The sequence below is a fragment of the Eurosta solidaginis genome, chromosome 1 (assembly GCF_040869045.1).
Source record: "Eurosta solidaginis isolate ZX-2024a chromosome 1, ASM4086904v1, whole genome shotgun sequence".
Lineage (NCBI taxonomy): Eukaryota > Metazoa > Arthropoda > Insecta > Diptera > Tephritidae > Eurosta > Eurosta solidaginis.
This window is the reverse complement of record NC_090319.1, coordinates 252300258-252318875: the sequence shown is the minus strand read 5'-3', so window position 1 is coordinate 252318875 and position 18618 is coordinate 252300258. Positions and strand designations below refer to the sequence as shown.

Here is an 18618-nt window from a genome sequence, read left to right as displayed (position 1 = left end):
GATATCAGCACTCTATGCACACGCTCTTGCCCTAACGTACTCATACTTTGTCATTGCCGTACTCCACCGCCCGATTGCTGGCAGAAACACTCCATTCATCGGTTCACATGCCTACGCCCACAAATGGCCCACACTGTGACCGAAAACAAAACATCACCCGTAAAAACACATTCTCGTACACATTCTCGTATGCTAAATGTATTTATTTAAGCATGCAGAATATATGTTTTGCTCGTTATTGCTTTATTAGCTGCACTATATGAAAGCCTCACCCCCATATCACACTCTTGGCTTCGTTGCGATATAAATGTTGAAAGGAAAATAACAAAATAAAAAAATGTTAATTTTAATGCGAAAACAATCGAAATACAAATTAAAACAAAAATAACATCAACAACATTGACACACTCATTTGTATATTATACACCTGCAAACCCGGAGACATTGTTCTGCCCTAACTTTGGTCTATCTGCGTTTCTTTTAGGAAGGTTTTACCTCTAACTCTCCCTCCCTTAACCATATCCTTTTATTCACATATCCCTCTGTATTTCTCTTTCTCTGCGTCTCCTTCTCCCTCTCCATTTTTTGCCTCACTTATTTTCCGCTCCATCTATTTCCATCTCTCTATCTTCGCCTAACTCTACCTCTTTTTCATTCCCTCATTTCTCTCTTCTGCTGTTCTTATTCTTTTCCATCCCTGACTACCAGTCCCAGTCCCAACTGCAAGTCCCAGTTCTGATAGTTCCAGCCCAAGTCCCAGTCCCAACCCCAGCCCCAGTTTCAGTCCCAGCCCCAATCCCTGCCCTAGCCCCAGTCCCAGTCTGTCCCTAGTCCACTTCCCGGGAAAAAGTGTCGTAAATACCAATCTAGGCAAAGGGCTGCCTATGCATATACCAACTTGCAGGCAAATCGAAACATGAATAGGATTCGTTCGAATTGATCGGTCTCTGTTCCACTTTCCGGAAAAATAAGTATCGCAAACACTAATCTACGCAAAGTGCTACTTGTAAACCAAATTTCAGGTAAATCGAACCGTGAATAGAGTTTCTTTGAATAGATCGTTCCCTGGTCCTTTTCCCGGAAAGCAACTTCACAGGAACACTCTCCAGGTCGCTGTGAAGCTATCCTGCAAATAATAACAATAATGAATAAAATCGGCGGAGTGATTTCGGAAACGATAAGCTATCGTGATTGAAATGTATTCATTGATTATTTCATGAAAACCAGTAAAGCTGTTTGGTACTTTTGCCCGGTTACCTTTTTATACTCAGCGTGCTCAGTGTGCAGTATATTAACTTTGATTGGATAACGGTTGGTTGTACAGGTATAAAGGAATCGAGATAGATATAGAGTTCCATATATCAAAATCATCAGTACCGAAAAAAAATTTTATTGAGCCATGTCCGTCCGTCCGTCCGTCTGTCCGTTAACACGATAACTTCAGTAAATTTTGAAGTATCTTGGTGAAATTTGGTATATAGGTTCCTGGGCACTCATGTTGTTGATGTCCTGTCCTGGACACTCATCTCAGATCGCTATTTAAAATGAACGAAATCGGACTATAACCACGCCCACTTTTTCGATATCGAAAATTTCGAAAAACCGAAAAAGTGCGATAATTCATTACCAAAGACGGATAAAGCGACGAAACTTGGTAGGTGGGTTGACCTTATGACGCAGAATAGAAAATTAGTATAATTTTGGACCATGCCAACTTTCAATTCAAGTAATGATATGGTGCAACAAAATACAAAAATTAAAGAAAATTTCAAAATGGGCGTGGCTCCGCCCTTTTTCATTTAATTTGTCTAGGATACTTTTAATGCCATAGAACGAACAAAAATTTACCAATCCTTTTGAAATTTTGTAGGGACATAGATTTTATGACGTTAACTGTTTTCTGTGAAAATGGGCGAAATCGGTTGAAGCCACGCCCAGTTTTTATACACAGTCGATCTGTCCTTCCGCTCGACCGTTAATACGATAACTTGCGCAAAAAACGATATATCTTAGCTAAACATAGTTCACGTACTTATTGGTATAAAATATGGCCGAAATCCGACTATGATCACGCCCACTTTTCCGATATCGAAAATTACGAAAAATGAAAAAATGCCATAATTCTATACCAAATACGAAAAAAAGGACGAAACATGGTAATTGGATTGGTTTTTTGACGCAAAGTATAACTTTAGAAAAAACTTTGTAAACTGTTAATGTTAAAATGTTAAATATTAAAATTAAGTAGAAGAAAATGAAAAAGTTGTGCAGGGCGGAATGGTTACACCCGAACTTAGCCTTCCTTACTTGTTGGTACTTCATTTAATAATATAAATAGAGAACACACACCACGTCGCAGGTATTAGGCTGCTTAAAAAATAATTAAATGACGTATTCAGAATTCCCTACAGATACTTCTTCAGAGAAATTAAGAAACGCCTATGAAAAGCAGTGCCCATAACTTTTGATAGAGTTCGGGCATGCTCTTCTGCTGATGATGACTATTACGCGCACTCTGCGAGGTCCAATCCAATCGATAGTGATAATCATTTTGTACGATGCAAGGCACGCGCATACCTGGCTGCAGCATAAGTTATATGGTTCAATAGACCTGAAGGTTTGATGGGTAAAAAAAAGAATCGTTCCCGAACCAAACTTTTCGCTTACAACAAAAACAAGACCTTCAACGATGGAATGTTTAAAGATATTTACAAATGTTTGTAGAACCTGGTCGGAATACTAATCTGTTGGATAATATGCTTCTCATTACTAAAAAGCGAATAAGATAGTGATTATTTGACGAGTGAAAATAAGTTGCAGGGTTCTAATAAGATGAAGTGAGAATGGCAGTATCACGGCCTGAATTAAAATAGTAAAAAAACAGTGAAACTCACTGTCGAGGAATAATAATAATAAAAATACTTCGCGCGGTCTACATCCCAGGAGATTTAGGCCAATCACCATGAACCTTTTTAATTTTTCCTAGAAACTGGTGAGTCCTCTACATGTTTATGCCGACTTCGAACGGCAGCTGCAAGGCAGATAACTTTTCAAGTTTTCATGTCAGAAATACACTCGGAGTGTTTGCCAAACCACTGCAGAGGGGTGACCCCGCTTAGAAAATCTAATTTCCAATTAAACAAATTTTCGATGTTACCTAGCCCGTGACATGAACACCACCACACCACGGCAGCCGGCAACGACAACGAACTGATAGGGAATTATAAGTGGCACTTCAATCTTTCACGACTTCAAAACAGTTTTTTACAGCGTGAAAAAAAACTGCATGTCTTGGAACAAAGTGAGGAGTCACGTTTATTTATTCAGTGAAATTTCTGGCGTATACTGATAATGGTGGTTTGCCTTTTCTTCCTAGATAAAGAAGTAAAAAATTGAGTCTTCCTGTAAACGTGGAAAAGACCTTTGCCTTGCTGTCATCAATAAGAGAGTTCATATTTTTAGCAGGAACCAGAACCAAATTCTGTAAACATTAAAAAAAGATGATAATGCCAGCAGCGCTTTCAAAATGCTGGGAGAACCTGATTGATCACTACATATGAAACAGAACTCCGATGGGACGACTGTCGTCATCACGACATAGTTCTGGGACTCGGAGTGGATCTATTACAAAACTACTTTGTGACCTGACTTAAGCAACCGAGTAGAATAGGTAGTGTGTGTAGAGGAAACTCCTGAAGAAAACATATAATTTCCACTGGGACTAGTGCTCGTAATTGAGCTTCTTAAAGACTTAGAGGCCAAATTCTACGTGGGGGTTGTTTACGCTCCTGACCTGAAAATCCTGGTCTAAGACACATGGAGATCGGAGGCTACGTAATGGTTGTCTACACAATCCTTGTCAGAGACAAATTTCTGGGCATTGTGCGCTATTTTTTGAAGGTTAATCTGTAATGGGCAGAGTTATGCGGACTGGATATCAACCCTTCGAAACTGAGCTGAAATAATGTGTTCCCAATTCAGTATATTGGTTAAAAAATAACAATTTCCAAGCCCACCCATATAGCCTGGGACCCAGATGACTTTATCGCTTCACCTTGACAGTTTAAGTGAAGAGTATGCTCCTCATCCACTGGGCATTATCGCTCTACATGCTTCAGCTAAGATCCCTCCATAAATAAGTTCACAGACTCGCGCCCCAAATTAATGGTCCACTTCAACGCCCCCTCTGGAGAATCTAAGTGGTGAATCTAGCAGGAGGGAAGGGGTTGGCGCAGAATATGCCTTCCAGCTAGGGAGGCGGTCGAAGCTGGTAAGAATGCTGGAGTGCACATGATTCACATGCTTTTTTTCTGTCTCCTAGATCTTGGACGAAGGGTGTCACTTATTCCAGGTAACGCCTATTTCTTCACCGTTTCCATCCATTTGCTCGTGCATGAAATGACTTGCTCTCCAATTACAGATAGATGTACAAGAAAATGAAGCCTTAACAATATGCTCCACATTAAGATTCCAAGAAAACTACATGTGAAGAGTTTTCTCAAGGCTATCAGAGAGTTCCAGCGTGGGTACCGGAGGGCGTTTTAAATTTAGGAAGCTTGTACTTGCTTATGAACAGAACTTTCTGCGCTTTGCTAGGGAGCATCTGTCAGGGTACGCGTTCTACTGTATTTGTAATGGGGTCTGCTCGAGCAGCATTTCCATCGCCGCAGTTGGGCACGTGCTCCATAAACTTAAAAAAAATAAAGTGGGGCGAATACAAATCTTCTACAGACAACCTCTTTGGTGCCCTCCCTATCCCGACTAATGCCCGCCAAAGGGAGCGTGCTGGTGATTGAATCCGCCTCGGTACGTTTCATTCCCGCCGGGAGAATTCCCGAAATTCGGCCCACTTCCCGGCGGAGGCCACAAATTTAGTAAGAGAACGTGACCTTATAAGACAGGTCGACCCAGGCGACCCCCAAATAAGGGATATAAACCAACGCATCAGATTGCTTGTGGATGAACACAAGCGGGCGAAATGGGAGGAGCACCTAAGAGGTTGTAACCTCTCTGCCGGTGTGGGTAAACTTTGGTCCACCGTAAAGTCCCTATCGAATCCGTCTAAGCACAATGACAAAGTTTCCATCGCTTTCGGCGATAAAGTGCTGTCGGATTCGAAAAAATGCGCGAGTGCTTTCTGCCGTCAATATGTAATGCATTATACGGTCGACAAAGATAGACGGAGGGCCAACATACACCCACATAAAAATAAATTCAGCGCGTCACCAATTACCATCACCGCCAGAGAGGTTGAAGATGCCATTGGTCACGCTAAACCATCCAAAGCAGTGGGCCCAGACGGCATAGCCGTGCCGATGCTTAAAAGCATAGGGAAAGAGGGTTTCAAATATTTAGCACATGTTTTCAATCTGTCTCTTTCCACCTTGTCAATCCCGAAAAATGGAAAATGGCCAAGTTGGTCCCGCTACTAAAGCCTGGGAAACCAGCTAACATAGGAGAGTCGCATCGCCCGATATCTCTCCTATCGTCAGTAGCAAAACCGCTTGAAGCCATTTTGCTCCCCTACTTCCAAGCAAATTTGCAGCTAGCCTGTCATCACCATGGCTTCAGAAAACTCCATAGCACCACCACCGCGCTAAATGCCATCAGCAACCAGATAAATTGCGGTTTAAATCAAAACCCCCACCATAGAACAGTGCTCGTAGCGCTAGACTTATCAAAAGCTTTTGATACGGTCAACCATGGCACGTTACTGCAAGACCTGGAAGGGTCTACCCTTCCCCCATGTCTTAAAAGGTGGACCGCAAATTATCTGGGTGGTCGGCAGGCATCGGTGCAATTTAGAAACGAAACATCAAAACCAAGAATAATTAAAAAAGGGGTGCCACAGGGTGGTGTCCTATCCCCACTTTTGTTTAATTTCTACATATCTAAGCTACCTTCACCACCAGAAGGAGTCACTATCATTTCATACGCCGATGACTGCACAATAATGGCCACAGGCCCAGGCCCACAGATCGATGAGCTCTGCAACAGAATAAACGGCTACCTCCCTGATCTCTCCAGTTTTTTCGCCTCGCGAAACCTGGCATTATCACAGACTAAATCTTCCGCGACCTTATTTACAACATGGACGTCCCAAATGTCGACCATTTTGAACATCCACGTAGATGGCACTACGCTACCGACTGTCCTACACCCCAAAATCTTGGGTGTGACGTTTGATCAGGATCTACATTTTGGTGAGCACGCAGCCGCAATTGTTCCGAAAATCCAGAGCCGTAATAAAATCTTCAAATCCCTTGCTGGCAGTACCTGGGGAAAAGATAAAGAAACGCTCATTACTACATACAAAGCAATTGGCCAGCCGTTTACGTGCTACGCGTCACCCATATAATCGCAAAGCTTAAAAATTACCCACTGGAAGAAGCTACAGGCCTGCCAAAATACTGCTCTCAGAATCGCCACGGGCTGTCTTCTTATGTCCCCAGAACACCATCTACATAATGAGGTGAGAATACTCCCCATCAGGGAGAGAAATGAGATGCTAACAGTTCCTGTTGAATACCCAGAAACCTCGGCATCCTAACAGACGTCTGATTGATGAGCCAACACCGCTTAGGGGCTTAAGGAGTCATCTCCGTAAGCATTTTGAGGAAATACGGCACCTGAGAACCCAGCCGTATGAAGCAAAAAAACACAAGCAGGTCCTTGGTGAACTCCACAAACAGGCATCGGACCTTTATGTCTGGAATTTCCCGGTGAATCCAGTACTCAAAGAAAATTACCCAAAACTTGTGGAAGAGGAACGCATACTCCCCAGGGAAACGCGTGTCACTCTTGCTCAACTTCGTTCTGGATTAAACTCTTACCTATCCAGAATCAACCCCGACACACAAAATGTATGCCCCGCTTGCAATGTGTCGCCACATGACACCAACCATCTCTTTAATTGTAATGTGGAACCAACGCCTCTAACACCCCTTTCATTATGGTCCACCCCTGTTGAAACAGCAAGTTTCCTTGGACTCCCGTTAGAGGATATTGATGACAATTTGTGATCGGTCGCGGCTGTTAGGTGGGGCGAAGCACTGCTACAACAACAACAACAACGTGCTCCATCTATTTTTCCTGTTACCTTGTATACTGCCTTGTCGACGTATTTGCTCCATAGTTACTTCGAGCCGTGGGTGACTCCGAGGTACCTACTTAATTTAACAGTAGTCTTTTTAAAGTGAGGGTTGTTCTTCTTCGTCAATATTGGTGCCTACTGGAAAAGTGCTTTCAAAATTTGCCGCTTGCAGAAATTGCGATGTCGTCTGGGTATTACTGGCTTCAGATCCCGTTATCTGATAGTTCTTGCTGCAGCTGGTTCAAACGGCCATTGTGCTCGTGTTTTATACCATGCCGTCGTAAAACGTCCCACATTCTTAAAGGTCGCTGAACATCCCTGGGGGCTGTTTTGTCAAATGCTCCCTAAATGTCCAAGTTGTTGCAAGGCTCAATATCATCATCCATGGAGACGCTTTGGAATTCTGTGGTATGCTGATACTAGGCGATTTCCGTCGGCCTGCCTTAATATCCTCGCTTTCAAAGCAAAGGATATTAGACAGACTTTTCTGAAGGACTTCTTTTTCTACTTAGTGTGTGAAACCCCCTTTTGTTCTTCTCCACACCCTGAGGATATATGCCAGCGCTGGACCGTTCCTCACCTTGCTCACTTAGCATTTCTGAAGTTTCTCCTAGGTGTTCCTTCTACTGAGACATTTTCGACAACAAACTTATATATGCAGTAGTCCGACATGTGTGGCTTCGAGTATAACTGCCATTCCTAGACGAAGTCATCAGCCATTCCGTTGCGAAAAGTGATGTCTAGAACTTCTGCTCTTGACCTAGTAATGAACGTTAGTAAATTCACATCGTTGTACATACTAAGACTAGTGCTAAGTATCGATTTGGCTGCCACTGCCAAATTATGATGTGGGTTTTTTCGAATACAGTCAATCCAGGGTTAAGTAAAGGTCCCATAAGCTCCTATTGATTAAAAAACAGTATTTATGTGTTGCGAACACATACACACACTGCTGGCGGCATTGGGAGGACAGCAACTTTCCTTGCCAAGATGGCGGGGGAGAAAGGTATCGGACGGCCAATGGTCGTCGTATCAATTGAGGGATGAGGTGGTATGATAACGGAAGGCCAACGGTCTTCGTAGCAGCGGAGGTATCAGCACGGCGGTATGGTAGCAACGGCGGCACCCGGTGAGCGACGGTGTAATAGCGGCGGCAGTGGGCTACGGAGCGCGTACCAAGGCGGTGGCGGAAGGGGATGAATATCGATGGTGGGTTTCACCTTTGCAGCGGCCGGTTGCTTCTACACAGTCGTCCGTGGTATAGACCCGATCGAGCGAGTTGGTGCCCTATAAAGACTGCGAGGACTACGCTGTCGAGTAACCGATCTATTGGTTCGACAACGGTATCAAGAGCAGACGCAAAAATCAATCAGGCATTTAAGCGTTTTTGAAAAGAAGAGAAGATGCTGCTTGGCCTTAAGTATGACATGAGAGCTTTTTCCCCGTCTTCAGGATTAAAATACTCACAAATCAGGAGTTTAAAAATGCACATATGGTCATTCTTTCTTATGAATTTTCTTCACATCATATGCATACTTATATCGTTACGAATATTAGCAAAACTAAGGTGTGCTACTATCTCTAAGCCGATGCTAAACAGTGATATCATGCACATCCATAGATCAATCATTATGTATCTACATAAACGAAACAATAATTGCGTCTACACATATGTACCATGTACGTATACGAGCAGCGGAGAATCAATGCACAAACACATGCATATATCTGAGATACTCCTGAAAGTATGCAATGAGAGAAGCTATAAATTCGTGCAATTTTAGTTACAGCTGAGAAGTTTGAGAGCTGATGGCAATTAGTAGATTCTGGAAATGGAAGCGCTTAGAAGATGCGAACGTTGAAATCAGAGAGTATAAAAGGCAGCAAATGTAGAGGCACTGGAATTCAGTTTGATTTGAGCTATCAAGCAGTTTCGATTAAGACGCTATCTAGCGAGCCATAGCAGTATTATTTTGAAAGTCAGTTTCATTTAAGCTATCAGTTTGGTTATTAAGCAAGCTATTCATTGCAAAGTATAAGTGTTATTGTGAAGTACTTTAATAAAGGCCATTTTTCCATTATTCTCAATTGGAGTTATTTATTCAACAGTTTAGTGATTCGAACTTAGCAGAAGGGCAAATAAGAGGATTTGCAAGTAAATTCGTTACAATATTATTATAAGTAGGTACACATACGAGTTTCCTGTAACCACTTTTCATTTTAAATAAAAGGAGATTATTATTACCTGCTCATTTGATGCAACAGTGATGAAATGCCTTTCCAAAGGCAAATTCGTCCATCGCAATATTAACGAATAACTTGAAGCGGTGTCAAAAGCTTCCGGTATGAAAATCAAAAGTTTTGTAGAAAGATCCAACTGACTTACGATGCAACGAAGTTATTTATTATATGTGAACCCTTTTATATATCTTCGGTGATTTCTTTTAGCTTTTTCTTTCACATCCACTTTTTTACTTTAGCTTTCATTTGTTTAATTTCCGGCAGTGAATGGGGCAACGACGAAAAAGAAAGTCTACGACCGGAACAATTTCGATGGCACGATGACACAATGACGGCGACGACGAGTAGTACAACGATTACGTACGTTCATACACACAAAACATACTCACACGCACGCGTATGCAAGCATAGATACATCAACGATAACGACATCGAATATGGAGATGCATTTAGCAACGACAACGATATGTGGAGCAACTATGTGAAAGCTGGCAATGCAAACACCCGCACAGTATAGCAGCTAAAAAGGGATCGATGGAGGACCTTAAGCCACAAGGCGCCTTATAGCAAAGCAGTGTGTAATTTTTTGTCCTCAACGTTGCGTACGACAATAGCAACACGCAATGGATGTTCAAATAGCTTTGTGTTGAGGCCGCTAGAATCAAATTACGCCGGTTGCTGCTACAAAGGCAACTAACTGTGTTTGTGTATGTTTATGTGAGAATGTATATGTACGACGTATCCTAGTGTCAGCTCCCACAGCTTACTACTATGGACCGCAGCGTGCTGGATGAATTGTGTGCGTAAGCTTTTTTTGTTGTTGTTGTTGCTGTTAGTGGGTTCGATTGCTTGTTGTTGGATTTTGCGATTACTGTGACGATGACCTCGACGTCGGCAATTAGCGATGTTTTTGGTGTTGTTTTTGTAAAGGACTGCCAATGATGATGGCGATGGAATAGTATTTTTGTTTGTAGAAAAAAACTCGTTGTAGTTCGGTGGTTTATATTCTCATTGCTTGCAAATATTTTTTTTTTACATCAAACACTTCATTAGCTTAATTTAATTAAATTTTTACTGGAGTTTATGTTTTTTGATTTCGTGTTTCTATTTCTTCTTGTTTTGCGACACACTTAATAGAACTGGGAAAAAATTAAAAAAAAAAATGAAATTTTTCACAACGGAAAGTTTGCTCTAAGGACCTTTTTTTTTTGCACCACGCATACATACATATAAAATCACATGTACATACATATAAAATCCACATACACATTTGCATTGGTTTGTGTGTGTGGGTATATAGTTTGCGCACAAAAACGTAATTTTCGGTTAAATAATCTTATATGTAACTCTGTAACGGTATTCAAAACTCTTTTTGTTTGAAAAACTTTGATTTACTCTTGATTAAATTGATTTTATTTATCTTTTTGTTTAAGGATGAAGGAATTTGAATTTTTGACTGTTTTTTGCTTTCTATAAAGTAAAGGAATGCACCCGAGTGGCAGTACGAAGATTTTTCTTATGCCTCGTCTAACGACCACGAGTTATTTGCGAGAGCATTTCACATTCATACTTGGCGTTTTTCTCTCGTTTCCGATTTGCGAAATTGGGAGAGCACACAAATCACTATATAAGCATAATCAGCAAACGCGTCCCATAGCATGCTCTGCGTATAATCAGATATACAGTGTTGACAAAAATAATGGAGCCACCGCGTTAATAAGAAACCCTAATAAAATATAAACTATTTCACAGAAGATAATCTTGAAATAAAACAGTTTTGATACGGTAAGCTGGTTTTCCAAATATAGATTTTGATTTTCAAACGATTAAATTAGTATTTACTGTTACACATATCTTAGTTAATGTTAGTTTTGATTTTCTTACTTCTGTGGGGTTTTGTTAATATTTCGTTGTAGTTTCTTATCACTTCCATGCGTCTTTGCGGTATGGCGTTAACTAATGGGTTCCCAGCAAATACAGTTTTCACCGTTAGAGAAATATTGTGATTTTACATTAGAACTCCAAAGCAGTTATCTCTTATCGATAACTAAGCTAGAATTCGATTAGAGAAAGATTTGAAAACCACTATTTATTTGTCCGCCATGATCATTCATCCTTAGTGTTATTCAAAAGAAATAAAAGTTGTGCGAAAATATTGGTGGCTGCAAAGTCAGTTTTTCCTTTGTAGTAATAGTAAGTGAAAATTCATTTAAAAAAAGTTGAAGAGGGAAAGTGAGCAAACTTTTGACATGATTTTTCACTGGCATTATGAAGAACGCATGCCATCAGCTATATCTCAAATTAACGTAGAGCTAAATACTGAAGAAATAAGTGGCAGCAAAAATTCCTGCTTTTTTGCTTTATAAAACATTTCCTCCTTTGCTGAGTACACTGTGATTCTCGAGTTGAGCCACTGTTTCAAAACAACTCTTGAGATTTTAGAATTATGAGCTCTAATGGTACTCAAGCCCAAATGCTTATTGGGTATATTCGACGTCATTTCGAATGAGCGCAAATAACTGATAGGTTAACTAGAGTTTAATCCTGCCAGATCGGCCGCTTATGCTCAGCTTAAACTTTAGTTAAAGTAGACTGAAAAACTGCAGTATAAGTTTAAGTGCAGTTTAACTGGCAAACTGGGTTGAACTTGTACTGAAAAGCCGGGCCTAAGTGTTATATACTTTTCTGCGCACTTCTTACTGTTTTAGATATTTTTTGGAGTTTGGGTGCTGGTTAAGACTTTTTACTTTTCAACTTTTAGGGCCGTATTCACTATCTTCAGTTAGTCACTGATCTAGAAGTCATCGAAATTTTCTATTTCTACATACTTACTAAAGCTTGGTGCCTCTGTTAAGTAGAAGGACTAGTTCTCGTGTACTCACAATAGATTTTTGCAATTTGTGGGATTTTTTTGCATTTCTTTAATAATAATGGCGCATTTGTCGCTTACGCCCTTTTTCCTTTCCAACAAAGGACGATATTTTAATCACAAAGTGATTTTAAATCTCAATAATTTAACGATGAAATTCTCTGTAAGCTCCTGTACAAACTGAAGTAGAAGGTCCCTTTTTTCGTATAAGTCTTTTGGGTAGTGGTTTCGGAATCGTTCTACCTCGTTTCCCAACGCAAGTATCTTCTTCAACTATTTGCTCTGAAGAACCGGTGTCGCTATATGGAACTAGTGCAACTTTATTTGAAATCTGCGACAATAATTTGGCTATATTCATTATAGTCCTTATTAAGAAGAACCTTAATCTAAAAAAATAATCGCCTCTGTTTGCAAGAAGTCCATATTTAAATTAAAAACACGAAAATTACGAAACATGCACACCAAAATGTAAAAACTTTGTATTAAGATGACAAAATTTTCTCGGAAAAAGGGCTTAACCTACACAGTACGAGAACAAAAAAATATAAACAAAGTGTTTTGAGCACTTGAGCCAAAATTGCTTTATCTATAACTTCGTATCGGTATTTCGTAGGACTTTGATTTTTTTTGAGCTGGTGCATATGGCAATGGCTTTTCGGTTTCCATCAAAAACAAATAAAATAATTTTAAAAAAATTGTTTAAGTTAAACGGTTTTATTGAAAACAATACTTACATTAAGTAATAATAATACTAAAAGCTAGAAAATAATTAGTTAGGCCCTAGGTACTAGTCATTATACTCCTCATCAATCTAGGGCCTTGATCAGATAATTAAATAAAAGCGTTGGACGCGTCAAATTTGTATTGATAGTCATAAGTAAGACCAACTGAACCTTAATCAGGTTATGCTACGCCTCACATTTTTAGAAATTTCACGCGCCCAACGTTTTTATTTAATTGTCTGATCAACGCCCTAGATTGATGGGGAGTGTAATGACTAGTACCTAGGACCTATCTAATTACTTTCTAGCTTTTAGTATTATTATTACTTAATGCAAGTATTGTTTTCAATAAAATCGTTTAACTTAAAAAAAAATTTTAATTATTTTATTTTCAAGTTTTTAATCTTAATTTCCTATTATTTCTCATTCTATTTATTTCATTTAGTGACTCATTATTACAAGGACTCTTTCCTGACAATTTGTTTCAATCTAAGTCCTCGAACTCCAAAGTATTTTGGTGTCACTTCTACCGGACTGTATGTAATATTTGTTCCAAATATGAGCCAAATCGGACCACAGATACGAGTATTATATCTCAATCCTTGCCGCACCTAGCGGGATTTTGTTTTCATAAAGCGATTTCTATTTCTGTATGTAATGTGTGTTCTAAATATGAGACAAATCGGAACACAAATACTATTTTTTTAAATATTTCGATCCATGCGCCACCTATCGGAGTTTTTTTTCTTATTATTGCATTGTCATCGGGTTCTGAACTATATTCCAAGTTTCAAGCTTGTAGCTTATCGGGAGGTTACTTAAATTTCAATTACAAAATTCGTGCCGGCCAGGCAGCCTGTCAAGTCAAGCTAAATAAAATCGCTTAAAATCAAAAATAATGTCGGTTAAGCCCTTTGTGCGGTTATGACTTGATATTCTACCATCAGGACCAAATAGTTTTAACTTCAGGTTTATCAGAGATTTGTTCCAATTTTCCCTGAACATATGCCTATACGTAAACTGTATACCTTGGCCTAAGTTCTTTTCGCTCAGAAAGGAAACATTTCTGGCACATTTTCCATTCCCGTTTTTTCCGCACTGTCCTACTTGTTTTTGGATTTGCTGTATTAAGTCCCTCCTTCATGTCGTTGGAGGACAAAAACCGATCCCCTCTTGACAGCCTTGCAAGCAAATGCGCTTTTGCTTCGCTCCTCTCCTTTCCAAGCTTTTGCAAGCTTCAGAGCATTATATACCATACTTTTAGAACTGTTCATAGTTTCCGCTATTTCCTGTATGATTTTCTCCATATTTCTAAGATTTTTCATTTTTTCATAGTTTTTTTTTTTGTTATTTCAACTAATACTTGGCGCGCAACATTCCTTTTTTTCCTTCCTTCAATGCATTATTTAGTTAATTTTCAAAGTACGATTAGGCACAATGGACGTATCTGTAGGTTCCAACAAAATTGGTGGATAATATACAGACCTATGGCGGCACATAAATTGATTATTGCACTGTCCCCATCAATTTGTCCAACACTGTATGTTATACGCGGCACGCAGAGCAATGTTCCCGTTTAAGTTACCACATTATGGTTTTTTTGAGCCAAAAAAAGAAAACTTATTATTCTAAAATATATTGAGTACTCGTGTATTATTTGTCAATTGAAGTTTACAAGCTCTTTCTTTACTATTATTTTCTATTCATACACAAATACTTGTATGGCTATGTATGTGAATGTGCGAACGAGCCTATATACAGACTTCTGCATTGCATTCGTGTGCTCGTGCAGGATTTTATTTCAGTATAATAAAATATCTCCCTTTTGACAAATGCAATCGTACGTTGAGAGACGCGAGCCGTGCAGAGGCAGAGCACCGCCACAATACCGTGGGAGGAGAGCGCAAGCTCAACATCGAGTAATTAAGGAATGCAGCATACAAATGGCATATACTCAGCACGATAATTTAAATGTAGAACAGGATACTTATCATTAATCCCAAGCAAAAGCAGTTATCGGCCATTCCCGATTTTCATTTGCATTCGTTCATATAAATTAGCAAAGAAAATTCACTTAACCCAAATTTACATATACAATTTAATGCACTTCTTATTTTTACTTTTCTCATTAAACTTTTGTATTACACTTTTTTGCCGTCGTTTTCATTCAACAGCGTATACTATATATTTGTATATATATTTTGTTTAAAGAAAATTTTATATGTATTTGTGTATGTATATGTTGGTTAGTAAAAAAATCAGCTTCACATTCAATTAAGCTTTTTTCATTTGCTTTTAATTTATAAAATATTTTATTTAATACTTTCTTCTTTCCTTAAAAGCAACTCACAAATTTGCTACGAATTTGTAGAATATTTTATCTTATTCTTTTATATGTATATACATATCCACTTTTAATATATATAAGTATATTTTTGCTATTAGTTAATGTCCGCGCGGCACTGCTCCACTGCTCCGCACACGCACTCGGCTCAACTCGAAGTGACACCGAAAAATTGTGAGCATCGAGTATTTTGGTGCTATTGAATTGTCTTCGTTGGTGAAATAACGTCTATGCAGCCCAAAGTGGGTGGGGGCTGATAATGTGCAGTAAATGGGAGACCGCTATTCCACATGTGAGCAGATTTTGTGTCTGTGTTTAATATTTGATAGCGTTGCATGAGCATTGGGGGTTGATGATGTTGTCATTTAAATATTACAGTTAATTTACTCATTGACTTTTTCAGCGAGTCGTTTTAACGTGAATGTAAGCGCAGGGTTGCATTTTTCACGCCAAATAATTTATATTAATGATAATTCGGCTTGTTTTAGATACGGCAATAAGACAGAGCTATGGTTCGTCGAACGTATCTCTCTTGAGAAGATTTTCATAACAGAATTGCTCTCGGGGGCTTACTTAATTAACCACTACTGAGAAGTTACTCCATTTCGAAAACTTTTTTAAGGATTTTTGATATTACTTCTCCCCGGACTTGAACTTTTGCTTTTCGATATGTACGAAGCACAGTGGTTCAAGAGCGGAAAAACGTATAGATGCAAGAAGATGGAAATAAAATTAGCTGCTGATAGCTGCATTTTTTACTGCTAAAGGATCCAAAGATTTGTCATGAAAATGTCAGGCTATTGAGCAAGTTTTGTGTATGTTGATTTTAAAAAAACTTAATTTTGGCTTAATAAAGTGCAAGTGTACTTGTACACAAGTTTAAGGAGAGCACATTTAGCTGCCACGGCTTCTCATGCATTTCTCTGCGCTCCCTCTCGGCATGCATCACTTGCTTCATCAGTAGTAACGCTAGAAATCCAACAATATATGTCTCTGCACATTAGGGGAACTAAATTTTCAATGGAACTCTCCAAAAACTCTGTACAGAGTCTTTCGTCGTGAAAACGTGTTCTGCGTTCACATTCGTAGGGTCCTTGTGGACAGAATGGATCCTCCTATATCCTACGCTTATGTAGATATTCCTCAAAACCGCTGTAGCCACTCAATATCTGCGTGAGGTTATAATTTAGTTCTCCGTTCTTCCGCTCGTACCATTCCATAAATGCACGTAGTCTTAATTTACAGAAACTTGATTACATGAACCAAAGTTTGCAAAATACAAAAATTTACATACTTTGTGTGACTGAGTTTTGGTTTAGAGAGGATATTGAGGATGAATTTTATAAACTATACTCTTACACATTGGCACGGAATGATAGGAAAACCGGGGCAAGAGGTGGAGGTGTTGCCATATATTGTAAAACATCGCTGAGACATCAGGTTACTTCAAATCCACCGAAAATGATCCTGTTGAGTACTTGATTATAGAAGTTAGTGATGCATTAAAGAAGTGTTTAGTTGTGTGTGTGTACAACCCCAGTAAATTCCATAAGCTAGACAATTTTTTCCTAAAATTGTCTGCATTTATATACAAATATGAACATATTTTGGTCTGTGGTGACTTTAACACAGACCTATTAAACAATGAATTGAGGTCAATGACATTAATGGATAATTTGTATTCCGCTGGCTTAGACGTTGCCAATAAATCTCCTACTAGATTTTCACCAAATTGCAAATTTAGCTTGCTAGACCTGATATGTACCTCGGACCGTTCCAGTGTACTTTATTTTGACCAGTTCTCAGTTGCGGGAATATCGGATCATGACATGTTGTTTATATCATATGATATAGACTTTAATTGCAATACCGAAACACAATTTTATTATAGGGATTTTAAGTCAGTTAATATCTCTGAACTAATGTGCGAAGCTGATTCTTTACATTGGAACCGCGTATGGATGTTTTCAGATATTAACCAAAAACTCAGTTATTTCATGTTTCTTTTAAATTACCTATGTACTAAATATGTACCTCTAAAGGCGGTAAAGTCCCAAACAAATAAACAGCCGTGGTTAACAAGAGAGGTTCTGCTTGCTATCAAAGCTCGTAGTAAGTCTTACAAAATTTGGAAGCAACATCCCACAAATGAAAACTGGCAATATTATCGTCTGGCCAGAAATCATGCTACACTCACAGTAAGAAATTCTAAAAGACTTTTTTCAAACAAAGCTTGACACGAATTTACCAACCAAGAACTTGTGGGAAAATCTCAAATCAATAGGGATTGCATGTAAAAATGATTCGAACTGCGATTTGGACCCTGACTCCATCAATGACTTCTTTTTACAGTCGAGTAGTTATATAAATAATCAAAATTTCAAACTTAATGAAAATGTGATGTTGTACACACCAGATAATAACAAATTTCAATTTTTCGGAGTTACAGACGATGATGTCATAAGAAGTATATTCTCAATAAAGTCCAATGCCGTTGGTGACGACGGTATAAGCCTTAGGTTGTAAAACTTATTGCAATCAACATTGTTTCAACGTTAACACATATTTTTGTTGTTATATCGGCCTACTGATTTGTAATATCGCGAGTTAATATCGAGCTCAAGGCCTAACAATAATTATTTTATCATTATTATTGTTATAATATATTTTTTCTTAATTGAAAAAATTTTAAATTAGAATAGAAGAAAGAAAAAATTTAGACAACTGCCAAAGCTCGTTGTATAGATCCATTTCGGGAACTGCTAAATTCCTTCATCGGCAACGTTTAGGCGCCGCTGCTATAACCATTCAGCCATCACAGCGGTTTGTTGTTTGTCTTCATTATTCCTACTTCAATTCTGGTTCTTGCCAATTGATATTCACAGCACTGCGACATCTGTTACAGAATAGTTGTGAAAATTGGACTTTGTTTATGGCGATGATGCCATAGTGTCATATTTTATTGACACTTTTTCCCCGTGCTCTGGGATGTATTAACAATTTTTGTTGTTATATCGGCCTACTGATTTGTAATATCGCGAGTTAATATCGAGCTCAAGGCCTAACAATAATTATTTTATCATTATTATTGTTATAATATATTTTTTCTTAATTGAAAAAATTTTAAATTAGAATAGAAGAAAGAAAAAATTTAGACAACTGCCAAAGCTCGTTGTATAGATCCATTTCGGGAACTGCTAAATTCCTTCATCGGCAACGTTTAGGCGCCGCTGCTATAACCATTCAGCCATCACAGCGGTTTGTTGTTTGTCTTCATTATTCCTACTTCAATTCTGGTTCTTGCCAATTGATATTCACAGCACTGCGACATCTGTTACAGAATAGTTGT

At 38.8% G+C, this 18618-nt stretch overlaps 1 long non-coding RNA gene across 1 annotated transcript in view; it reads right to left on the bottom strand.

The window, feature by feature from the left end:
* LOC137237110 (uncharacterized) overlaps positions 1-15409 on the bottom strand; it is a 51514-nt gene extending 36105 nt beyond the window's left edge. The window contains exons 1-2 of the long non-coding RNA XR_010948828.1: positions 15276-15409; positions 9339-10473 (exon numbers count right to left, since the gene is read on the bottom strand). This is a non-coding gene — a long non-coding RNA (uncharacterized lncRNA). The remainder of the gene's footprint in view (positions 1-9338; positions 10474-15275) is intronic.
* Between the last annotated feature and the right edge of the window lie 3209 nt (positions 15410-18618).